Below are 25,812 nucleotides of genomic sequence, written 5' to 3'. Positions count from 1 at the left end.
AAAATTTAAATTCTTCTACATTGAATGGGTAGCTACAGCAATAAATTTGGATCAGCCTTTCTACTCCCCTGCACCTAGGTTGAGCAGGTACCTAAAGGTACCTACACAATACCTAACCACCTAACCCTATTTTTGCTATTGATAAGAGTGCTTATTATAAAAGAATTCTTGCAATTTTTTTCAAGAATTCTTTTTTGCATTTTTAGGTATAAAAAAAAACCATCCTAGTGGATCCGTGTGGTAAGGAAAAACTGGTAATCTATTCCTTAAAAAAAAATCTTGGAGATTATGTAATGCTTACTCTCAAACTTTTTGTTTATACAGTAGTGATATTCTTTGTTTCACTCTTTATCTTTGGATTCTTATCTAATGACCCAGGACGGAATCCTGGACGCGAGGAGTAAAAATTCAGTTTTTTTTTTTCTTATTGGATTTGTTTCGTACATTTATCTATGAGAAAATCCGGGGGTCAGAATTCTTTCCAATTCGAAAGTCCCAAATGATCCAAGGGAGCGGAAAGAGAGGGATTCGAACCCTCGGTACAAAAAAATTGTACAACGGATTAGCAATCCGCCGCTTTAGTCCACTCAGCCATCTCTCCACGTTCCAAAGCGAAAGGTTTCCGTGATATGATATAGGCAAGAAATAAGAAATAACGGTTGCAAAAAACCCCTTTTTTTTCTTTCAAAAGTCTATAAAAATTATATTGCCAATTCCATTTTAATTATATTCTTTTTTCTTAATGTTAATAAAAAAAGAAGAAAATTCTTGTTTTTTCTTTCTAAAAATCGATATTGGCCGAGAGACAATCAAATAGATTTTCTCTTTAGCGGGCATTTCCATATAGGACTTGTTATAATTATAATAAAACAAGCAGGTTATATAAAAAAAAACGCTTTTTTTGTCGATTATTTATCAAGAAAGCAAAAAGGGTTCTTATCAAATCCACCATAAAATTGGAAAGAAGCATAAAGTAAGTAGACCTGACTCCTTTAATGATGCCTCTATCCGCTATTCTGATATATAAATTCGATGTAGATGAAATTGTATAAGCGAATTTTTTTTATTTCCTTAGACTTAGACCGCGCAAGACAAGAATTTTTCGCTATTTACGATTTCATATTCTTGTTACTAGATGTTCTATAGGAATAAGAAGAAATCGCAACTCCTTTGCGCTACACATAAAATTGGATTTCGAAGGTCCATTTTTTTTTTTCAGAATCCTCTATTATTTTAGTTCTTCCACCCATGCAATAGAGAGGGAATGGGAAAAGAAGGGTTACTTTTATTTGCATTTTTCCCTTAAAAGATAGACTTTGAAATAGGAGTCTTGGAATAATGCTGAATTCAAAGGTTTATTTCTTTCTATAGTATAAGAAAAACAATTTATTTCTATTTCTATAGTATAAGAAAAACAAATAAATAGTATAAGAAAAACAAATCGAATCAAATTCATGGATTTACCACGACCTCGGTTGTGACTGTGACTCCATAGATAAAAATGGGAAATTTCTCTCTTCGAGACCATTGAAAAAGGGCATTGAACGAGAAAGAAATCGTCCACAGATAATAAAACTATCATATGCCTTGGAAAGTGATATGAGGTGCTCGGAAATGGTTGAAGTAATTGAATAGGAGGATCACTATGACTATAGCCCTTGGTAGAATTCCTAAAGAAGAAAATGATCTATTTGATACTATGGATGACTGGTTACGAAGGGACCGTTTCGTTTTTGTAGGATGGTCTGGCCTATTGCTCTTTCCTTGTGCTTATTTCGCTTTAGGGGGTTGGTTTACAGGGACAACTTTTGTAACTTCTTGGTATACCCATGGATTGGCTAGTTCCTATTTGGAAGGTTGTAATTTCTTAACCGCAGCAGTTTCTACCCCTGCCAATAGTTTAGCACACTCTTTGTTGCTACTATGGGGGCCCGAAGCACAAGGAGATTTTACTCGTTGGTGTCAATTAGGCGGTCTATGGACTTTTGTAGCTCTCCACGGGGCTTTTGCACTAATAGGTTTCATGTTACGCCAATTTGAACTTGCTCGGTCTGTTCAATTGCGGCCTTATAATGCAATCTCATTCTCTGGTCCAATTGCTGTTTTTGTTTCTGTATTCCTTATTTATCCACTGGGGCAATCTGGTTGGTTCTTTGCGCCGAGTTTTGGCGTAGCAGCGATATTTCGATTCATCCTTTTCTTCCAAGGATTTCATAATTGGACGTTGAACCCATTTCATATGATGGGAGTTGCCGGAGTATTAGGTGCGGCTCTGCTATGCGCTATTCATGGAGCGACCGTAGAAAACACTCTATTTGAGGACGGTGATGGTGCAAATACCTTCCGTGCTTTTAACCCAACTCAAGCTGAAGAAACTTATTCAATGGTCACTGCTAACCGCTTTTGGTCCCAAATCTTTGGTGTTGCTTTTTCCAATAAACGTTGGTTACATTTCTTTATGCTATTTGTACCCGTCACCGGTTTATGGATGAGTGCTATTGGCGTAGTTGGCTTGGCTCTGAACTTACGTGCCTATGACTTTGTTTCCCAGGAAATCCGTGCAGCGGAAGATCCTGAATTTGAGACTTTCTACACCAAAAATATTCTTTTAAACGAGGGTATTCGTGCGTGGATGGCAGCTCAGGATCAGCCTCATGAAAATCTTATATTCCCTGAGGAGGTTCTACCACGTGGAAACGCTCTTTAATGGAACTTTCGTTTTAGCTGGTCGTGACCAAGAAACCACCGGCTTTGCTTGGTGGGCTGGGAATGCCAGACTTATCAATTTGTCCGGTAAACTGCTTGGAGCTCATGTAGCTCATGCCGGATTAATCGTATTCTGGGCCGGAGCAATGAACCTATTTGAAGTGGCCCATTTCGTACCAGAAAAGCCCATGTATGAACAAGGGTTGATTTTACTTCCACACTTAGCTACTCTAGGTTGGGGAGTAGGGCCAGGGGGGGAAGTTCTAGATACTTTTCCGTACTTTGTATCTGGCGTACTTCACCTAATTTCCTCCGCAGTCTTAGGCTTCGGTGGCATTTATCACGCGCTTCTGGGACCCGAGACTCTTGAGGAATCTTTTCCATTCTTTGGTTATGTCTGGAAAGATAGAAATAAAATGACTACAATTTTGGGTATTCACTTAATTTTGTTAGGTCTAGGTGCTTTTCTTCTAGTACTCAAGGCTCTTTATTTTGGCGGTGTATATGATACCTGGGCCCCTGGGGGGGGAGATGTAAGAAAAATTACCAATTTGACCCTTAGTCCCAGTGTTATATTTGGTTATTTACTAAAATCTCCTTTTGGTGGAGAAGGGTGGATTGTTAGTGTAGATGATTTAGAAGATATAATTGGTGGGCATGTATGGTTGGGTTTTATTTGTGTATTTGGCGGAATTTGGCATATTTTAACCAAACCCTTCGCATGGGCTCGCCGTGCATTTGTATGGTCTGGAGAAGCTTACTTGTCTTATAGTTTAGCTGCTTTATCTGTCTTTGGTTTTATCGCTTGTTGTTTTGTATGGTTCAATAATACAGCTTATCCGAGTGAGTTTTATGGACCCACCGGGCCAGAAGCTTCTCAAGCTCAAGCATTTACTTTTCTAGTTAGAGACCAGCGTCTTGGAGCTAATGTGGGATCCGCTCAAGGACCCACAGGTTTAGGTAAATATCTAATGCGTTCCCCAACTGGGGAGGTTATCTTTGGAGGGGAAACTATGCGTTTTTGGGACCTTCGTGCTCCATGGTTAGAACCTCTAAGGGGCCCCAACGGTTTGGACTTGAGTAGGTTGAAAAAAGACATACAACCTTGGCAAGAACGACGCTCAGCAGAATATATGACCCACGCTCCTTTAGGCTCTTTAAATTCCGTGGGTGGCGTAGCTACCGAGATCAATGCAGTTAATTATGTCTCTCCTAGAAGTTGGTTATCAACTTCTCATTTTGTTCTAGGATTCTTCTTTTTTGTGGGCCATTTATGGCATGCAGGAAGAGCCCGAGCTGCTGCAGCAGGTTTTGAAAAGGGAATCGATCGTGATTTGGAACCTGTTCTTTACATGAACCCTCTTAACTAAGATTTTCTTATTTATACCTGTTCTACTTTTTTTCTGTTCTGGCTCGGTTATTCCATCTAGCCGAGCCATTCATTCCTTTTTATGAAAGAAAGATAAGGGACAGAAAAAAAAAATAAATAAAAATGAAAGAAACAAACGTATTCAATAAGCAAAAGGAGAGAGAGGGATTCGAACCCTCGATAGTTCCTAGAACTATACCGGTTTTCAAGACCGGAGCTATCAACCACTCAGCCATCTCTCCACAGCCTAATCCTTATTTTACTCCTACAAATAGAACATAGCCATATAAAAAATAAAAAGATTTATTAGCCTCTAGAAAGATATCAGATACAAGTTCCTTTTCGATATATCTCTGTATACTGTATACACGGATACAGGATCCGCTATACCCGCTTGTGAAATAAAGAGTAAATAATCTCTTCTCACCCCCATATCCAAATAAAAAAGCGGTTTAAGTAATAAATTTGAATTAAAGAGAAGAATCAATGGATTCATGATTAAACCCCTCCTACTTCTTGTATTTTTTTACAATTTTGGTTTAAGTGAGGGATCAAATATGTAGTCAACTTTATTTGATGGTAGCTTGGAGGATTAGAAATATGACTATTGCTTTCCAATTAGCTGTTTTTGCATTAATTGCGACTTCCTCAGTCTTAGTAATTAGTGTACCCCTTGTATTTGCTTCTCCTGATGGTTGGTCAAATAATAAAAATGTTGTATTTTCCGGTACATCATTATGGATTGGACTAGTCTTTCTCGTAGCTATTATTCTGAATTCTCTCATTTCTTAAATGAAATTTGGTTAATATTTATTAACCTCCATAAAAAAGAAATAATAAAGGCCATTTCTTCTAAAAAATTAGAATAGTGAGACGTATTAAAACGCGATTTGCGTTCGAATTGCTAGCTCTTCTCTTTCAGTATTATGAAATTCCATTCCCATTAGAATATTCAGTGACAGATATAAAAAAAGGAAAACTCTAATATAATAGAAAATGAAATGAAACGGTCGACCCAGACATAGAAGGTCGACCCAGGGCGGATATACGCTATAAAATATATACCGTAGCGAGCGTAGTTCAATGGTAAAATATCTCCTTGCCAAGGAGAAGATACGGGTTCGATTTCCCGCCGCTCGCCCGCTTAATTATCAAAGTACTATGATAAAAAGTTTAGTCTAGTAACTGTTTAACCTACTTATATTAAATTAAGTATTAATTAGGTGTTAGTCTAGTGCCGTATCCCTTACTATCTTACCCTTCCTTGGCATCCCACCTCAAAAAAAGAGGGCGCTCCAGAGGCAGAACTAGAACTCGCCAACTGAGCTCCTAAATTTGGGTATTAACTGAGACAAACAACGGGGCAAACTTTTTTAAAGGGAAGGGAGAGGTAGACGGTCCCTTTCGTTTCATTTTTATTTTCGCAGGGTAGGGAGGAGGCCTTGCGCCTTCTTTTTTGAAGGCAAGTGACTTCGCAACTGCTCAATTTTGCCCTCTAGGGCCGGGAACTAATGAATAAAAAAGGGTTGGATACGCCCCTCTACCATACATATCTAGAGAAAATAGAATAGTTCCTTTTATACAGACTGGCTAAGTGCGGAGACGGGAATCGAACCCGTGACCTCAGGTTATGAGCCTCGTGAGCTACCAAACTGCTCTACTCCGCTCTGGAGTACCAGAAACTGGTGGACAAAAAAGGCTTGAATACAAGCCTCTAACAGGTCTAGACAAATAGAATACTCCTTTTATACAGAATGGAGCGGGGTAGCGGGAATCGAACCCGCATCGTTAGCTTGGAAGGCTAGGGGTTATAGTCGAACGTTGGTTGATTATTTTTAACGTCTCTAATTCAAAACCGAACATGAAATTTGATTTCATTCGGCTCCTTTATGGATATTCTCACCACTTAACATCTATGTCAGCTTTTCTATTTGAATGGAACCAAAGCTCTCCGCTTTCTAGATGATCCTTATAGAGTAGGAGATAGAAATTCTATCTAAATTCATCTAATCTACTTACTTCGTTCCCCTATTGTCATTCAGAGATCCTGAGGAAAAGAATTGGGTTTCCACCGAGCTGAAACAATATGCGGATGGTTCTAGTAAACCAAAACTATCGTTTGTTAGCTATTTGGCTTCCTTATTCCTTATTTTAAGAAGATTTAGTTACGATTGGAAATACAACCTTTTTTGTATCTTCATCCATAGATCCTTTACTCATATTTCAAAATTGGAATACTTAATCCAATGCAAAATTATGCTTCGCGACTCTGTACTCATAATCCTATTTATTTTGGATGCAATTTAAATTAGTCTTTGTGATACAAATCGCCAGAATGTATTCTTCTCAATATGCTATTGAGAGGAAAAGGATTTAATCCTTTATAAGAACTAAATTTTCATCGGAATATAAAATAAAAAACTTAAGGATGCCTTAAGTATATTCATTTCAAATTCAGTTATTAATAGAACGAATCACACTTTTACCACTAAACTTATACCCGCTACATTGTAGATTATGGTATAAATGGTACCCTTTGTCAAGGATAGCCATTTGACAAGAAGGCTAATTCCCCCTTATTGAATCAGATGGAGAAGGTTCATGACACTGAGCCGTTGGTACTTCTACTTCGATCGCTCTGCCTTTACTTAGGATTTAGATAGCCCCTCTGGTCTGTAAAAAAAATCTTTTCTTACCATGCTAATAGCGCCTGAACCAAATGTATTTATTTTGATTAGGTTAGGATCCTATTCTACGGTTACGACTACAATAATAATTATTTACTTTGCAAGGACGTAAGTGTGTCAGACTGCTAAATTGTTTTATTATTCCTACAATATAAACTAGGGGATATAGGGGGTAACACTGTCCCTATAAATTCCTTTTTTCCTTTTCTTTTTTGTCCAGAATTGAACAAAAAAGAAATTATGGAAGATGTTTTCTTCCCCCATTAAGTCCGAGCCATAGAGTAAGAGTGAGATGAGTTTTCCAAATTCATCATAGACTTTCCCTATGGCTTGATAGAAGTAAGCAGCAAAGAGTCGTAACTTAAAGAAAAAAACGGACAGGGCCGACAGATTTACCTGATGTAAAGAAGATCCTAAAAGTCTCTGATTAGTCGACTCTCTCCATTTAACACTTTCCTCTCTCTCCTTTTTTCCACTGACTCAATTCTAGTTTATTAGATTCTTGTTTAAAAGAATGCAAAAAGTTCAATAGAACTAAGAACACATAAAAAATAGCATAGAGGATCAAGGCCATTACCAAAAGTTCCTCCCAAGGATCCTATATCCTATTGGGTATCTGTTCCCCGCCTTTTCCCGCTAGGATCGGAAATCTTATATTTTCCATATCCATATACCGTTGAATCCTTGGGGTTCCAGAATCCGCCTATTTTACTAGTCTTCGGAAACGGAAAACCCTGAACCAAGAAGAGTTGGATATGTTATGTAGGGTATGTTTTTTTTTATTAATTTTATTTTGAGCTCTCAAGATATCGATATATACATATACAATCTCTACATAATGTCTCTCTCTCTATCTCTATATATTATATATATAATATGTACATTATGCAGTAGACCCATAATGGGAAATCCAAGTGGCTAATTTTTGAATTAAATAAAAAGCCCTTTTAACTCAGTGGTAGAGTAATGCCATGGTAAGGCATAAGTCATCGGTTCAAATCCGATAAAGGGCTTTTTAAATTAGTGGTAGAGTAATCTCGTGCTAAGACGTAAGTCGTTGGTTCGAATCTGATAGAGTACTTTTCTACTAAATTGATTCACTTTTTTTCTTTGTTTTTGAAACTTTCTCTATATTTTTAGAGAATTTTATGACTTAGTGCGGGATGGATGCATTTTTGGTATGAACACTAAATGAAGCACGGAGAATTAATCTATAACGATCAACTAAAAAAAATCCTAGATGAAAACATAACAGAAAAGTTGGAAAAACTCTTTGCTTTGGATCTATTTATACTTTTCGAGTATATTGACAATTCCAAAAAACTGCTCATACTATGATTATAGTATAATCACGAGCGGTTGTATATGGCCCTATCGTCTAGTGATGCCCCTATCGTCTAGTGGTTCAGGACATCTCTCTTTCAAGGAGGCAGCGGGGATTCGACTTCCCCTGGGGGTAGGGAGTATTATGAAAGGAGGTTAATCATAGATTAGCAAAAACCCTAGAATAAATTCTTCCTGGGTCGATGCCCGAGTGGTTAATGGGGACGGACTGTAAATTCGTTGACAATGTCTACGCTGGTTCAAATCCAGCTCGGCCCAAACCAAAAATCTAGGGCTTCGTGAGTATGAACTAAATCCTTTTGTTTTTCTTCCATAAAATAAAATGTCTGATCTATAGAAATAAAAGATAAAGAAAAAAGGGAAATTTTTTTTTCTAATCCATATCTCTCTCATTCCTTTCTTACAAACAAAAGAGTTTTTCTTATTGAAGGCTGGATTATTATCCATTTTTAGTGATAAAAAATCACGACATACTAGTTATGTCACTCTCACTATACCCACGTATAATATAATATGTGGGTATGTAGTATATGATTCGTCTATTTCTTAGAGTACGAAAGACGAATCGAATCTTCTTATGGTTCTATTTAAGAATGGGTATGCCATACACCCCGCGGGGATTGTAGTTCAATTGGTCAGAGCACCGCCCTGTCAAGGCGGAAGCTGCGGGTTCGAGCCCCGTCAGTCCCGAACTAGGGTTCAATGAATGGAGAAATTGATATTTCCTTTTTCCATGAAAAAAAGGGGCAGGGAGCAAGATCAAATACCCACAGGGCACCCTTACTTCACTTTTTTATTTTGCATCTCTCATTAAAGAGGGAGGGAGGGCATATAGGAATTTTTTTTTCACTACTCCCAATCGATAAAGAAAGACACACATACGATATGTGGATTAGTAGAATTTAGGATATTATATTACTCTATCTTTCTTTATGATGATACCATCCTCATCTTAATTTCCTATTCCACTCTTATGGAATAGAGTACCGGTATTTTACCGGAATCCATACATAAATCGTATTCCCTTTTTATTTCAGACCTCTTTTCCCCATCTCACTTCTACTGCTTATTTGGATGTCTATGTGACCCATAGAAAGTGAAAGTTGGTCATATAATACATACATAATTGTATGTATAACTATAAGAAAAAGGAAGGGAAATTGTATAAGATTAAGAAAGTATAAGATTAAGAAAGCTCGTGGGTTAGAGATATAGAAAAGAAAAAGTAGAAAAGGATTAAAAAAGAGGGAATTCCTAATCCAATCAAAAAACCCATTTTGGTCTTAGTGTGGATAGAGGATCTTCCTATGTTATACTATATAACTCTCATCCGTGAAATATAACTCTCATCCATGAATTGATTTGATAGATCCGATATTCATAATATTGAATTGATTCAGTATTATCAGAATGCAAGCCCTACCCTTGAATTTACAAGATACCCCTTTTTCCTCTCCATGGGATTACATCCCGAGTTATTGTGAAAATAAAAAATAAAGAGGTTATGGAAGTCAATATTCTCGCATTTATTGCTACTGCACTGTTCATTCTAGTTCCTACTTCTTTTTTACTTATTATTTATGTAAAAACAGTCAGCCAAAATAATTAATTGGAATTCCAATTAATCATTGAAGAAATTAAAAAGGGATTAAATAAAAAAAATCCAAGTCTTAAATGAAAGGATCTGGTTGGAATCTTAAAGTGTGGTAGAAAGAACTACATATAGTTTTTTCTACGACACTTTAGATTCTTTCTATTATATTATCTTTGAATCTACATAGAATAGATTAGTAGATTGAAATAGTTAAGTAGTCTAATTCAATTTCTTTTTTCATTGCATCCACTTAATTTCAATCAGGTCAAAATAAAAAAATCTAAGACAATTCTTGACCAAAGAATCCATGGAAGGAAAGAAAAATAATATGAAGAATAGACTATAGTAAAAAGTAAAAGGAAATGGAAAATGTGTGATATGCCGTGAATAGTTCCGTGGAAGAAAGTCTAATTTTCTTATGTATAGAACTTTTTTTAACCATTCGTCATTTCTAGTAGAAATTCTGAATTGGTATAATGGCTCTTTCTTACATTACAACTTACAATACAAGAGTTTCTTACAGGAGTGAAACAAAACTAAAGAAAAAGATTAAAGAATAACGTTTGACAAAATGATTAATGCAAAATGATCCATTAAAGAAAAGAATTGATACAACAATTTGATTACTTAATCAATTAGTAGTATCCCTAGAGTCCACTCCTTCCCCATACTACTAGTGAAAGAGAAAATGTAAAGACTACCATTAAAGCAGCCCAAGCGAGACTTACTATATCCATCTAAATTATGTCTCCTCCATCTAAATTATGTCTCCTATTTCTATGAAGGGATTATCTACTATTGATCAATAATCATAGTGGAATCAAGGGTACAGAGTCAAAAAGGGATCTCCGCCCTAAGGCCATGGATCAATCAGTTCAAGGAATTTACTCCCTAACAAATTCTTATAGGAATTCTGGTAGAATTAGAGAGCATTAAAAATACGAGATACTATAGCCCTTTTTTCCTTAAAAAAGAAAGAGTACGGGAATGATGTCCTGAATAGAAGAAGCGGGAATAGGAAGATTTTTTATTCCTTTTGTTACTCTTTTTTTTTTTTTTTAAGCAAAGGACGCCGAATATACCATAAAATTATCGATAGATAAATATTTATTGGATACCTACCTTACCTAATGTTTATTTTTGACCTAAACCCTGCAGCCTTGCTTTGTATCATTCTATGAAAGAATGAAGAGATTTTATCCATAATACAACTCCTAAATTGATTTTTGATCGACCTATTTAATCTGATTCTCGTTAGAATTAAGTAGTCCCTTACTTTAGTGTATGTAGGTAACATAAGATGTCGATAAAAAAATGTATAATAATTAGTAAGTCTTGATATTCTTTCGTGGAGTCCCTTCTTGAATCTTAGATTGAAAAAAAAAAAAGAATGCCCCTTAGGGACCTTTCTTTGGATACCAAGATTTCTGACATCTTATCCTCGTATTTTAAAATTATCAAATCGAATCTCAATTAAGAACCAATTCAAATTCCTATAATAAAAAGAATAAGGAAACACTACCTCACCCCTATTGATAACCATTTTGGCCACTACCGTCAAAACAAACCCTAACCCTAGTTTGAGGATAGAACTATGGTATGGTTTCTCTAAACCCAGTATCGGCAGGCCCAGTTACTCTCTTGCCCGAACTTATGCGAAGTAAAAATTTATCGAATTCGATCAGCACTATAAAAAAAACCTAAGTATTTTATTGATCAGGCGGCACCCAGATTTGAACTGGGGATAAAGGATTTGCAGTCCCCTGCCTTACCGCTTGGCCATGCCGCCAAAAAATCCGATCAAAAATCTAGAAAACAGCAAGTATTCATCCACGTTTTCTTACGAAAAGCCCCTTTTATTTTGAATATAATTCTACTTACTTTTTTCCAATCTTTTTCAAAAAATCTATTCCTGCTTTTTTGATCCAGTTTCTATTATTCTCCTCGATAGATTCTATCTTAAAACATACATTGTTAACACAATAAAACTTCCCCATTTCTTTCTATTGAGATGAAAAAGAAGAAAAAGTGGATTTCTATTCACAGGCTGCAAAATTCAGAATAAATTGGAACCGTAACTAGAATTCTCTTTTTTTTATTGCAGTAGTGAACTACTCTTAAATCGGTATTATCTCCCCCCCCTTCAATGGCATAATAAAATATTATGGCTTTATGCTTAATCCGTGTATAGGTAAAACTTTAGGTCCGAACAGCATTATTATCCAAAGATCCCCTTTATGTACATATCTCTATGGGGAATCATGCTTTAATTTTTCAAAGTATTAAATTAAATATCTTGAATAAAAAAAGGAAATTTGCTCTGATATAGAGTATAACCTGACTATCTTGGCGTACCCAAGTGAAATTACGATAAAAGAAAAGCATGGATATGGGGAGAGGTGGATAACTAGATTGGCATGTACTTAAAAAAGGGACTTACTTTATTTTAGAATTCCACAATGAAATACTGAATTTTCTAGCAATTATACTACTCCGATCCGAAATAAAAAAGAACCCTCAAATTATTTTGAGAAATTAAAGTAAGCACGCCTATTCTAAATCGAAGTAAAGTCAAACTTTCTAGTATATTATATTACGGCTTTATTACATTCATAGAAAGGAGATAAAATGAGAAATCTTTGCCATCCAATCTGATTAGAATATCATAACATAAAGTATAAGTGGCAGAATTTTTTTTGTAGGAATGTTTTATCAATTTCATTTTCATTTCATTTGTACCCCTGGCAAACTCGAACTTTCGTCCAAATGGTCTCTATTCATATGTATGAAATACATATATGAAATACGTATGTGGAGTTCCCTAGAATTTCATGTGATTCAGTAAACAGAATATAGATTCCATGATTGCTAGATCGATCCATAGGGATTGATGAAGAGTGAGCTGATAATGGAATTTTTCTTTGATAAACAGGAAACTTAAGATTAAGATGCTCCGGAATGGAAACGAGGGAATGTCCACAATACCCGGATTTAGTCAGATCCAATTCGAGGGATTTTGTAGGTTCATTAATCAAGCCTTGGCAGAAGAACTTGACAAGTTTCCAACAATTAAAGATCCAGATCACGAAATTGCATTTCAATTATTTGCGAAAGGATATCAACTGCTAGAACCCTCGATAAAAGAAGAGATGCTGTGTATGAATCACTCACCTATTCTTCCGAATTATATGTATCTGCGAGATTAATTTTTGGTTTCGATGTGCAAAAGCAAACCATTTCTATCGGAAACATTCCTATAATGAATTCCTTAGGAACCTTTATTATAAATGGAATATACCGAATTGTGATCAATCAAATATTGCTAAGTCCTGGTATTTACTACCGCTCGGAATTAGATCATAAGGGAATTTCTATCTACCACTGGCACTATAATATCAGATTGGGGGGGGGAGATCGGAATTAGCAATTGATAAAAAAGAAAGGATATGGGCTCGCGTGAGTAGAAAACAAAAGATATCTATTCTAGTTCTATCATCAGCTATGGGTTCGAATCTAAGAGAAATTCTGGATAATGTTTCCTACCCCTGAAATTTCTTGTCTTTCCCGAATGCTAAAGAGAAGAAGAGGATTGAGTCCAAAAGAAAAAGCTATTTTGGAGTTTTATCAACAATTTGCTTGTGTAGGTGGGGACCTGGTATTTTCGGAGTCCTTATGCGAGGAATTACAAAGAAATTTTTTCAACAAAAAATGTGAATTAGGAAGGATTGGTCGACGAAATATGAATCGGAGACTAATCTTGATATTCCTCAGAACAATACATCTTGTTACCACGAGATGTATTGGCCGCTACGGATCATTTGATTGGAATGAAATTTGGAACGGGTTATACCTTGACGATGACCGATATGAATCACTTGAAAAATAAACGTATTCGTTCGGTTGCGGATCTGTTACAAGATCAATTCGGATTGGCTCTTGGTCGTTTACAACATGCAGTTCAAAAAACTATTCGTAGAGTATTCATACGTCAATCGAAACCGACTCCCCAAACTTTGGTAACTCAACTTCAACTTCAATTTTATTAATAACTACTTATGAGACCTTTTTTGGCACATACCCGTTATCTCAAGTTTTTGATCAACGAATCCATTGACACAAACTGTTCATGGGCGAAAAGTGAGTTGTTTTAGGTCCTGGAGGGTTGACGGGGAGAACCGCAAGTTTTCGGAGCCGAGATATTCATCCGAGTCACTATGGGGCGTATTTGTCCAATTGACACGTCTGAAGGAATCAATGTTGGACTTACTGGATCCTTAACAATTCATGCGAGAATTGATCACTTGTGGGGATCCATAGAGAGTCCGTTTTATGAAATATCTGCTGAGAAAGCAAAAGAAAAAAAAGAGAGACAGGGGTGGTTTATCGTATCACCAAAATAGAGATGAATATTATATGATAGCAGCAGGAAATTCTTTGTCCTTGAATCAAGGTATTCAGGAAGAACAGGTTGTTCCGGCTAGATACCGTCAAGAATTCTTGACTATTGCATGGGAACAGATTCATGTTAGAAGTATTTTTCCTTTCCAATATTTTTCTATTGGGGGTTCTCTCATTCCTTTTATTGAGCACAATGATGCGAATCGGGCCTTTAATGAGTTCTAATATGCAGCGCCAAGCAGTTCCGCTTTCTCGGTCCGAGAAATGCATTGTTGGAACTGGATTGGAACGCCAAACAGCTCTAGATTCGAGGGTTTCCATTATAGCCGAACGCGAGGGAAAGATCATTTCTACTGATAGTCATAAGATACTTTTATCAAGTAGTGGGAAGACTATAAGTATTCCTTTAGTTAACCACCGTCGCTCTAACAAAAATACTTGTATGCACCAAAAACCCCGGGTTCCACGGGGTAAATCCATTAAAAAGGGACAAATTTTAGCAGAAGGAGCTGCTACAATTGGGGGCGAACTTGCTTTAGGAAAAAACGTATTAGTAGCTTATATGCCATGGGAAGGTTACAATTTTGAAGACGCAGTACTAATTAGCGAACGTTTGGTATATGAAAGATATTTATACCTCTTTTCACATCCGGAAATATGAAATTCAGACGGATACGACAAGCAGGGCTCCGCTGAAAAAATCACTAAAGAAATACCACATCTAGAAGAACATTTACTCCGCAATTTGGACAGAAATGGAGTTGTTAGGTTGGGATCCTGGGTAGAAACTGGTGATATTTTAGTAGGTAAATTAACGCCTCAGATAGCGAGCGAATCATCCTTATATCGCGGAAGCTGGATTATTACGGGCCATATTTGGCCTTGAGGTTTCCACTTCAAAAGAAACTTCTCTGAAATTACCTATAGTGGAAGAGGGCGCGTTATCGATGTGAAATGGATCCAAAGGGACCCGCTCGACATAATGGTTCGTGTATATATTTTACAGAAACGTGAAATCAAAGTTGGGGATAAAGTAGCCGGAAGACATGGGAATAAAGGGATCATTTCCAAAATTTTGCCTAGGCAAGATATGCCCCTATTTGCAAGATGGAACACCCGTTGATATGGTCTTCAATCCCTTAGGAGTACCCTCCCGAATGAATGTGGGACAAATATTTGAAAGCTCGCTCGGATTAGCGGGGGATCTGCTAAAGAACATATAGAATAGCACCCTTTGATGAGAGATATGAGCAAGAGGCTTCAAGAAAACTTGTGTTTTCAGAATTATATGAAGCCAGTAAAGAAACAAAAAATCCATGGGTATTTGAACCCGAGTACCCGGGAAAAAGCAGAATATTTGATGGAAGAACAGGCGACCCCTATGAGCAACCTGTTCTAATAGGGAAGTCCTATATCTTAAAATTAATTCATCAAGTTGATGAGAAAATTCATGGGCGTTCTACTGGGCCCTACTCACTTGTTACACAACAACCGGTTAGAGGAAGAGCCAAGCAAGGGGGACAACGAGTAGGAGAAATGGAAGTTTGGGGCTTTAGAAGGATTTTGGTGTTGCTCATATTTTACAAGAGATACTTACTTATAAATCTGACCATCTTATAGCTCGCCAAGAAATACTTAATGCTACGATCTGGGGAAAAAGAATACCTAATCATGAGGATCCTCCAGAATCTTTTCGAGTGCTCGTTCGAGAACTACGATCTTTTGGCTCTAGAACTGAATCATTTCCTTGTATCTGAAAAGAACTTCCAGGTTAATAGGGAGGAAGTTTGATCGGAATAAATATAAATTCTTTTCTTATTTCTATTTTATGATTGACCAATATAAACATCAACAACTTCAAATTGGACTCGTTTCCCCTCAACAAATAAAGGCTTGGGCTAACAAAAACCTACCTAATGGAGAAGTCGTTGGCGAAGTCACAAGGCCCTCTACTTTTCATTATAAAACCGATAAACCAGAAAAAGAATGGATTGTTTTGCGAAAGAATCTTTGGACCCCATCACAAAGCGGGATTTGCGCTTGTGGCAATTCCTCGAGCGAGCGGAGCTGAAAACGAAGACGAAAGATTTTGCCAAAAATGCGGGGGTCGAATTTGTGGATTCTCGGATACGAAGATATCAAATGGGATACATCAAACTCGCATGTCCCGTGACTCATGTGTGGTATTTGAAAGGTCTTCCTAGTTATATCGCGAATCTTTTAGATAAACCTCTTAAGAAGTTGGAGGGCCTAGTATACGGCGATTTCTCTTTTGCTAGGGCCCAGCACTAAAAAACCCACTTTTTTACGATTACGAGGTTTATTCGAAGAGGAAATTGCATCCTGTAACCACAGCATTTCTCCCTTTTTTTTCTACCCCAGGCTTTGCAACATTTTCGAAATCGGGAAATTGCGACAGGAGCAGGTGCTATTAGAGAACAATTAGCAGATTTGGATTTGCGATTATTATAGAGAATTCTTTGGTCGAATGGAAGGAATTAGAAGACGAAGGGGTATAGTGGAGATGAGTGGGAAGATAGAAAAAGACGATTAAGAAAAGTTTTTTTGATTAGACGCATGCAATTGGCGAAACATTTTATTCAAACAAATGTAGAACCAGAATGGATGGTTTTGTGCTTATTACCGGTTCTTCCTCCCGAATTGAGACCTATTGTTTATAGGTCTGGAGATAAAGTGTGACTTCAGACATTAATGAACTTTATAAGAGAGTTATCCGTCGGAACAACAATCTTGCCCTATCTATTAAAAAGAAGTGAATTAGCGCCAGCAGATTTAGTAATGTGCCAGGAAAAATTGGTACAAGAAGCCGTGGATACACTTCTTGATAGTGGGTCCCGCGGGCAACCGACGAGGGATGGTCACAATAAAGTATACACAATCACTTTCAGATGTAATTGAAGGTAAAGAGGGAAGGTTTCGCGAGACTCTGCTTGGGAAACGGGTCGATTACTCGGGGCGTTCTGTCATTGTTGTGGGTCCTTCGCTTTCATTACATCAATGTGGATTACCTCTAGAGATAGCAATAAAGCTTTTTCAGCTATTTGTAATTCGCGATTTAATCACGAAACGCGCCACTTCTAATGTAAGGATTGCTAAAAGGAAAATTTGGGAAAAAAGAACCCATTGTATGGGAAATACTTCAAGAAGTTATGCGGGGACATCCTGTACTGTTAAATAGAGCACCTACCCTGCATAGATTAGGCATACAGGCCTTTCAACCCACTTTAGTAGAGGGGCGTACTATTTCTTTACACCCATTAGTGTGTAAGGGTTTCAATGCGGACTTTGATGGAGATCAAATGGCTGTTCATCTACCTTTATCCTTGGAAGCTCAGGCAGAAGCCCGTTTACTTATGTTTTCTCATATGAAACTCTTATCTCCCGCTATTGGGGATCCTATTTGCGTACCAACCCAAGACATGCTTATCGGGCTTTATGTATTAACGATTGGAAAGCGTCGAGGTATTTGTGCAAATAGATATAATAGTTGCAGAAACTACCAAATCTAAAAGTAAATTACAATAATAATAATAATTTTAAATATAGGAAAGATAAAGAACCCCATTTTTCTAGTTCTTATGATGCACTGGGAGCTTATAGACAAAAACTAATCAGTTTAGATAGTCCCTTGTGGCTACGATGAACCTGGATCAACGCGTCATTGGGTCAAGAGAAGTTCCGATTGAAGTTCAATATGAATCTTTGGGGACTTATCATGAGATTTATGCCCACTAACTAATAATGGGAAATAGAAAAAAAGAAATTCGTTCGATATACATTCGAACCACTCTTGTCATATTTCTTTTTATAGAGAAATAGAGGAAGCCATACAAGGATTTAGTCAGGCCTATTCATACACTACCTAAACAAGAAAGTTAGATTCGGCGATGCCCCTCCCCTTTCGGGGGGCATTCCGATTTCCCTAGTATCATCATTATTTGCCACGCGAATCCAGATTGAGATTGAGGCAATTAAGTTAATTAAATTTTCGAATCACTGACTCAGGCCCATTGTCGAATCCTACTCAGCAATTGTCGAATCCTACTCAGCCGAAAAGGGGGTACTTATGTATGGCGGAACGGGCCAATCTGGTCTTTCATAATAAAGAGATAGACGGAACTGGTATGAAACGACTTATTAGCAGATTAATAGATCATTTTGGAATGGGATATACATCCCATATACTGGATCAACTAAAGACTCTGGGCTTCCATCAAGCCACTACTACATCGATTTCGTTAGGAATCGAGGATCTTTTAACAATACCCTCTAAGGGATGGTTAGTCCAAGACGCGGAACAACAGAGTTTTCTTTTGGAGAAACACTATTATTATGGGGCTGTACACGCGGTAGAAAAATTACGCCAATCTGTTGAGATATGGTATGCGACAAGTGAATATTTGAAACAAGAAATGAATTCAAATTTTCGGATAACGGATCCTTCTAATCCAGTCTATCTAATGTCTTTTTCAGGAGCCAGAGGAAATGCATCTCAAGTACACCAATTAGTAGGTATGAGAGGATTAATGTCGGACCCTCAAGGACAAATGATTGATTTACCTATTCAAAGCAATTTACGCGAGGGACTTTCTTTGACAGAATATATAATTTCCTGCTATGGAGCCCGCAAAGGGGTTGTAGATACTGCTGTGCGAACAGCAGATGCTGGATATCTTACACGTAGACTTGTTGAAGTAGTTCAACATATTATTGTGCGTAGAAGAGATTGTGGTACTATCCGAGGTATTTCTGTAAGTCCTCAAAATGGGATGACGGAAAAACTTTTTGTCCAAACACTAATTGGTCGTGTATTAGCAGACGATATATATATCGGTTCACGATGCATTGCCGCGCGAAATCAAGATATTGGAATTGGATTAGTCAATCGATTCATAACTGCCTTTCGAGCACAACCATTTCGAGCACAACCAATATATTAGAACCCCCTTTACTTGCCGAAGCACTTCTTGGATCTGTCAATTATGCTATGGCCGGAGTCCTACTCATAGTGATCTGGTCGAATTGGGAGAAGCCGTAGGTATTATTGCAGGTCAATCAATTGGGGAGCCAGGGACTCAACTAACATTAAGAACTTTTCATACTGGCGGAGTATTCACAGGGGGTACTGCCGACCTTGTACGATCCCCTTCGAATGGAAAAATAAAATTCAATGAGAATTTGGTTCACCCCACACGTACCCGTCATGGGCAGCCTGCTTTTCTATGTTATATAGACTTGCATGTAACTATTCAGAGTCAAGATATTCTATATAGTGTGAATATTCCCTCAAAAAGCTTGATTCTAGTGCAAAATGATCAATATGTAAAATCCGAACAAGTAATTGCGGAGATTCGTGCCGGAACGTCCACTTTACATTTTAAAGAAAGGGTACAAAAGCATATTTATTCTGAATCAGACGGCGAAATGCACTGGAGTACTGATGTTTACCATGCGCCCGAATATCAATATGGTAATCTTCGCCGATTACCAAAAACAAGCCATTTATGGATATTGTCAGTAAGTATGTGCAGATCCAGTATAGCGTCTTTTTCACTCCACAAGGATCAAGATCAAATGAATACTTATGGTAAAAAAGATAGGGAAATTCTTGATTATTCAACGTCGGATCGAATCATGTCCAATGGCCATTGGAATTTTATCTATCCTTCTATTTTTCAAGATAATTCAGATTTGTTGGCGAAAAAGCGAAGAAATAGGTTCGTCATTCCATTACAATATCATCAAGAACAAGAGAAAGAACTAATATCCTGTTTTGGGATTTCGATTGAAATCCCCCTTATGGGTGTTTTACGTAGAAATACTATTTTTGCTTATTTTGACGATCCCCGATACAGAAAAGATAAAAAGGGTTCAGGAATTGTTAAATTTAGATATAGGACCCTAGAAGAAGAATATAGGACTCGAGCGGAAGACTCAGAAGAGGAATATGAGACCCTAGAAGACGAATACAGGACCCGAGAGGACGAATATGTAAATATGGAATCCTAGAAGACGAATACGAATATGAAACCCTAGAAGACGAATATGGGAGCCCAGAAAACGAATATGGGAACCCAGAGAACGAATATAGGACTTTAGAGAAAGACTCAGAAGAGGAATATGGGAGCCCAGAGAGCAAATATAGGACCCAAGAGGACGAATATGGAACTCTAGAGGAAGACTCAGAAGACGAATATGGCAGCCCCGGGGAAAGCGCAGAGGAAAAATATGGTACTTTAGAGGAAGACTCAGAAGAAGATTCAGAGGACGAATACGAGAGCCCAGAGGAAGATTCCATCTTAAAAAAAGAGGGTTTGATTGAGCATCGAGGAACAAAAGAATTTAGTCTAAAATACCAAAAAGAAGTAGATCGGTTTTTTTTCATTCTTCAAGAACTTCATATCTTGCCGAGATCTTCATCCCTAAAGATACTTGACAATAGTATTATTGGAGTGAATACACAACTCACAAAAAATACAAGAAGTCGACTAGGCGGACTGGTCCGAGTGAAGAGAAAAAAAAGCCATACGGAACTCAAAATATTTTCCGGAGATATTCATTTTCCTGAAGAGGCGGATAAGATATTAGGTGGCTGTTTGATACCGCCAGAAAGACAAAAAAAAGATTCTAAGGAATCAAAAAAAAGGAAAAATTGGGTCTATGTTCAACGGAAAAAAATTCTCAAGAGCAAGGAAAAGTATTTTGTTTCCGTTCGCCCTACAGTGGCATATGAAATGGACGAAGGAAGAAATTTAGCAACACTTTTCCCGCAGGATCTCTTGCAAGAAGAAAATAATCTCCAAATTCGACTTGTCAATTTTATTTCTCATGAAAATAGCAAGTTAACTCAAAGAATTTATCACACAAATAGTCAATTTGTTAGAACTTGCTTAGTAGTGAATTGGGAACAAGAAGAAAAAGAAAAGGCTGGTGCTTCCCTTGTTGAGGTAAGAGCAAATGATCTTATTCGCGATTTCCTAAGAATTGAGTTAGTCAAGTCCACTATTTCGTATACACGAAAAAGGTATGGTAGGACAAGTGCAGGACCGATTCCCCATAATAGGTTAGATCGCGCCAATATCAATTCTTTTTATTCCAAGGCGAAGATTGAATCACTTAGCCAACATCCAGAAGCTATTGGCACTTTGTTGAATCGAAATAAAGAATACCACTCTTTGATGATTTTGTCGGCATCCAACTGTTCTCGAATTGGTTTATTCAAGAATTCAAAACATCCCAATGCGATAAAAGAATGGAATCCTAGAATTCCTATTCGAGAAATTTTTGGGCCCTTAGGCGCTATTGTAGCTAGTATATCGCATTTTTCTTCATCTTACTATTTACTAACGCATAATAAAATCCTGTTAAAAAAATATTTGTTCGTTGACAATTTAAAACAAACCTTCCAAGTACTTCAAGAACTTAAATACTCTTTAATAGATGAAAATAAAAGGATTTCTAATTTCGATAGTAACATAATGTTGGATCCATTCCTTTTGAATTGTCACTTTGTCCATCATGATTCTTGGGAAGAGACATTGGCAATAATTCACCTTGGACAATTTATTTGTGAAAATGTATGTCTATTTAAATCGCACATAAAAAAATCCGGTCAAATTTTCATTGTAAATATGAATTCCTTTGTTATAAGAGCAGCTAAACCTTATTTGGCCACTACAGGAGCAACTGTTAATGGTCATTATGGAGAAATCCTTTACAAGGGAGATAGGTTAGTTACGTTTATATATGAAAAATCGAGATCTAGTGACATAACGCAAGGTCTTCCAAAAGTGGAACAAATCTTTGAAGCGCGTTCAATTGATTCATTATCCCCGAATCTCGAAAGGAGAATTGAGGATTGGAATGAGAGCGTATACCAAGAATTCTTGGGGTCCCTTGGGGATTCTTGATTGGAGCTGAGCTAACCATAGCCCAAAGTCGTATCTCTTTGGTTAATAAAATCCAAAAGGTTTATCGATCCCAAGGGGTACAGATCCATAATAGACATATAGAGATTATTATACGCCAAGTAACATCAAAAGTGCGGGTTTCCGAAGATGGAATGTCTAATGTTTTTTCGCCTGGGGAATTAATCGGACTATTGCGAGCGGAACGAGCAGGACGAGCTTTGGATGAATCGATCTATTATCGGGCAATCTTATTGGGAATAACAAGGGCTTCCCTGAATACCCAAAGTTTCATATCTGAAGCAAGTTTTCAAGAAACTGCTCGAGTTTTAGCAAAAGCTGCCCTACGAGGTCGCATTGATTGGTTGAAAGGCTTGAAAGAAAACGTAGTTCTGGGGGGGATTATACCTGTTGGTACCGGATTCCAAAAATTTGTGCATCGTTCCCCACAAGACAAGAACCTTTATTTCGAAATAAAAAAAAAAAATCTATTCGCGTCGGAAATGAGAGATTTTTTGTTTCTCCATACAGAATTAGTTTCTTCAGATTCTGACGTAACAAACAATTTTTATGAGACATAAGAACCCCCATAAAAATATTTTTTACTTTACTAGACTTTTGAACTTAGAACACTAACAGGTCAAATTTTAGATTTTTAAGATTTTTATTTTAATAAGTAAAACAAGTCAGTTAATTCATTAAGGTGGTTATGTTTATACCATGTATCAATGGCCAACTCTTATCTTAGTACAAGGTTCTCTCGGAACAATTATTATTTATTTCAAGCTATTTCGGATCTTTCTTAATCTTCAAAAAGAACTAAATTCCGTAATGGAATGGTAGGATTAAAAAAAAGGAAGTGTGGAAAAAATGACAAGAAGATATTGGAACATTAATTTGAAAGAGATGATAGAAGCAGGAGTTCATTTTGGTCATGGTATTAAGAAATGGAATCCTAAAATGGCCCCTTACATTTCGGCAAAGCGTAAAGGTACTCATATTATAAATCTCGCTAGAACGGCTCGTTTTTTATCAGAAGCTTGTGATTTAGTTTTTGATGCAGCAAGTCAGGGAAAAAGTTTCTTAATTGTTGGTACCAAAAAAAGAGCAACAGATTTAGTAGCATCAGCTGCAATAAGGGCTCGTTGTCATTATGTTAATAAAAAGTGGTTCAGTGGTATGTTAACGAATTGGTCGATTACGAAAACTAGACTTTCTCAATTTAGAGACTTAAGAGCAGAAGAAAAAATGGGAAAATTCCACCATCTCCCAAAAAGAGATGTGGCAATCTTGAAGAGAAAATTATCTACTTTGCAAAGGTATCTCGGCGGGATCAAATATATGACGAGATTGCCAGACATTGTGATCGTCCTTGATCAGCAAAAAGAGTATATAGCTCTTCGGGAATGTGCCATTTTGGGGATTCCTACTATTTCTTTAGTCGATACAAATTGTGACCCGGATCTCGCGAATATATCGATTCCAGCCAACGATGACACTATGACTTCAATTCGATTGATTCTTAACAAATTAGTATTTTCAATTTGTGAGGGCCGTTCTCTCTATATAAGAAATCGTTGATTAAGAATATATAGTGAATTCTTGGGCAACTGCGTAAATTTATGGAATCACTTACTTTACTATATCTTTTTTTTTGCATAGAATTTTTTTTGCATAGAAAAAAGAAGGGGAATATTGATATATATTAGAGGGTATTGATATATATTATGATCTGATGTGCTTTCTTGGTATCCTAAATATAAGATTAATACTTCAAGTTGCTGAGTTGAGAAAGAGATGGTTGAATCAAAAGAATTCCTTTTTTGAAGTTCAATTTTTATCAGAGGACAATATGAATATTATACCTTGTTCCATTAAAACACTCAAGGGGTTATACGATATATCGGGTGTAGAAGTAGGCCAACACTTCTATTGGCAAATAGGAGGTTTCCAAATTCATGCCCAAGTACTCATCACTTCTTGGGTCGTAATTACTATCTTGCTAGGTTCAGTTGTCATAGCTGTTCGGAATCCACAAACCATCCCGACCGACGGTCAGAATTTTTTTGAATATGTCCTTGAGTTTATTCGAGACTTGAGCAAAACTCAGATTGGAGAAGAATATGGTCCCTGGGTTCCCTTTATTGGAACTATGTTCCTTTTTATTTTTGTTTCGAATTGGTCGGGTGCTCTTTTACCTTGGAAAATTATAGAGTTACCCCATGGGGAATTAGCAGCGCCCACGAATGATATAAATACTACTGTTGCTTTAGCTTTACTCACGTCAGCGGCATATTTTTATGCTGGTCTTAGCAAAAAAGGATTGAGCTATTTCGAGAAATATATTAAACCAACTCCAATCCTTTTACCAATTAACATCCTAGAAGATTTCACAAAACCATTATCGCTTAGCTTTCGACTTTTCGGGAATATATTGGCGGATGAATTAGTCGTTGTTGTTCTTGTTTCTTTAGTCCCCTTAGTAATCCCTATACCGGTCATGTTTCTTGGATTATTTACAAGCGGTATTCAAGCTCTTATTTTTGCAACATTAGCCGCAGCCTATATAGGTGAATCCATGGAGGGTCATCATTGAATTGACTCTTTTTGGAAATAGTATTTTTTTTTTTTGCAGCTTAGCTCAATTCATGCATGGTTCCAGATAATCTGCTTGGTTGCAAAAAAATAGTTAGAAATGCGTATGAATATATAGCCTAGAGTTGTAGGAGAGAGAATAGAATAGACTATATTATGGAATTTTCAAAGTATATATGCATTAAGGAGGGTGGAGTCAGGCTAGATCTATACTATAATATCCTTAATGTCTATAAGTGGAGTCCTCTTTTATGCAGGTTTCCACTTTAAGCAATGATTTTAGAATCCGATTCAATAGAAAATGAGAAAATATGCAAACAAAATAGAAGAAACAAATGTATATATATAGGATATTATATTATATATTCCTAGGTTAGATTCATTATCTAATCCGATATATGGATATGGAATTCCCTTCTATGTAGTTCGGACAATTCACATTATCATTTCAATTTGATTTCAATTTGTACTTTTTAGTTACTTTACTTCTCCCCAATAGAGCTTAGAAGTAAGAATTTATTGGTTGATTGTATCCTTAACCATTTCTTTTTTTTGACACGAGGAACTACTCACCATGAATCCACTAATTGCTGCTGCTTCTGTTATTGCTGCTGGATTGGCCGTAGGGCTTGCTTCTATTGGACCTGGAGTTGGTCAAGGTACTGCTGCAGGACAAGCTGTAGAAGGTATTGCGAGACAGCCAGAAGCAGAAGGTAAAATACGAGGTACTTTATTGCTTAGTCTAGCTTTTATGGAAGCTTTAACAATTTATGGACTAGTTGTGGCACTAGCGCTTTTATTTGCGAACCCTTTTGTTTAATCTTAAAAAAAAAATTCTTTCGATTTCGATTAGATACTTTTTTCTTTTTTTAGTAAATTGGTATTTGCTTCCACAATTCCAATTATATCAATACTTTATTTAATTTACTCCTATTTATTACTCCTGGAATTATCTATTTATCGGGACAGATAATACCCCATTCTAGGAAGGGCTGAGTTGAGTATTATTAATTTAGAAGATATGCTCACCTTCTTATTTCCCGTCCTTAGTTTAGGAAAGTGGAAAGTTTTTTCCTTTTATTTTAGGAATTTTGGGAACAGAACATTTCAACAAAGGAAGTCTTTCACCGGTCAAACAAGACGTAAGACTTAATCTAAAAGAAATTACTAGATTGAATCTATTTGCATTAA

The 25,812-nt window shown here is 36.8% G+C and overlaps 6 non-coding genes across 6 annotated transcripts; 3 read left to right on the top strand and 3 right to left on the bottom strand.

The window, feature by feature from the left end:
* Nucleotides 1-513: 513 nt before the first annotated feature.
* TRNAS-GCU (transfer RNA serine (anticodon GCU)) lies at nt 514-601 on the bottom strand. The gene has a single exon. It is a non-coding gene; the product is annotated as a tRNA-Ser (tRNA).
* Nucleotides 602-4,229: 3,628 nt separating this feature from the next.
* Nucleotides 4,230-4,317, bottom strand: TRNAS-UGA (transfer RNA serine (anticodon UGA)). The gene has a single exon. It is a non-coding gene; the product is annotated as a tRNA-Ser (tRNA).
* A 3,386-nt stretch (nt 4,318-7,703) lies between these two features.
* On the top strand, nt 7,704-7,775 carry TRNAT-GGU (transfer RNA threonine (anticodon GGU)). The gene has a single exon. It is a non-coding gene; the product is annotated as a tRNA-Thr (tRNA).
* Nucleotides 7,776-8,282: 507 nt separating this feature from the next.
* TRNAY-GUA (transfer RNA tyrosine (anticodon GUA)) lies at nt 8,283-8,364 on the top strand. The gene has a single exon. It is a non-coding gene; the product is annotated as a tRNA-Tyr (tRNA).
* Nucleotides 8,365-8,722: 358 nt separating this feature from the next.
* Nucleotides 8,723-8,796, top strand: TRNAD-GUC (transfer RNA aspartic acid (anticodon GUC)). The gene has a single exon. It is a non-coding gene; the product is annotated as a tRNA-Asp (tRNA).
* Nucleotides 8,797-11,418: 2,622 nt separating this feature from the next.
* On the bottom strand, nt 11,419-11,489 carry TRNAC-GCA (transfer RNA cysteine (anticodon GCA)). Its single transcript has one exon. It is a non-coding gene; the product is annotated as a tRNA-Cys (tRNA).
* Nucleotides 11,490-25,812: the final 14,323 nt, after the last annotated feature.

Source organism: Triticum urartu, unplaced genomic scaffold (genome assembly GCF_056163025.1).
Source record: "Triticum urartu cultivar PI428250 unplaced genomic scaffold, HENAU_Tu73 scaffold2, whole genome shotgun sequence".
In the NCBI taxonomy this organism is placed as follows: Eukaryota; Viridiplantae; Streptophyta; class Magnoliopsida; order Poales; family Poaceae; genus Triticum; species Triticum urartu.
Note: the sequence above shows the minus strand (reverse complement) of the source record. Positions and strands in the feature narration are given on the sequence as shown.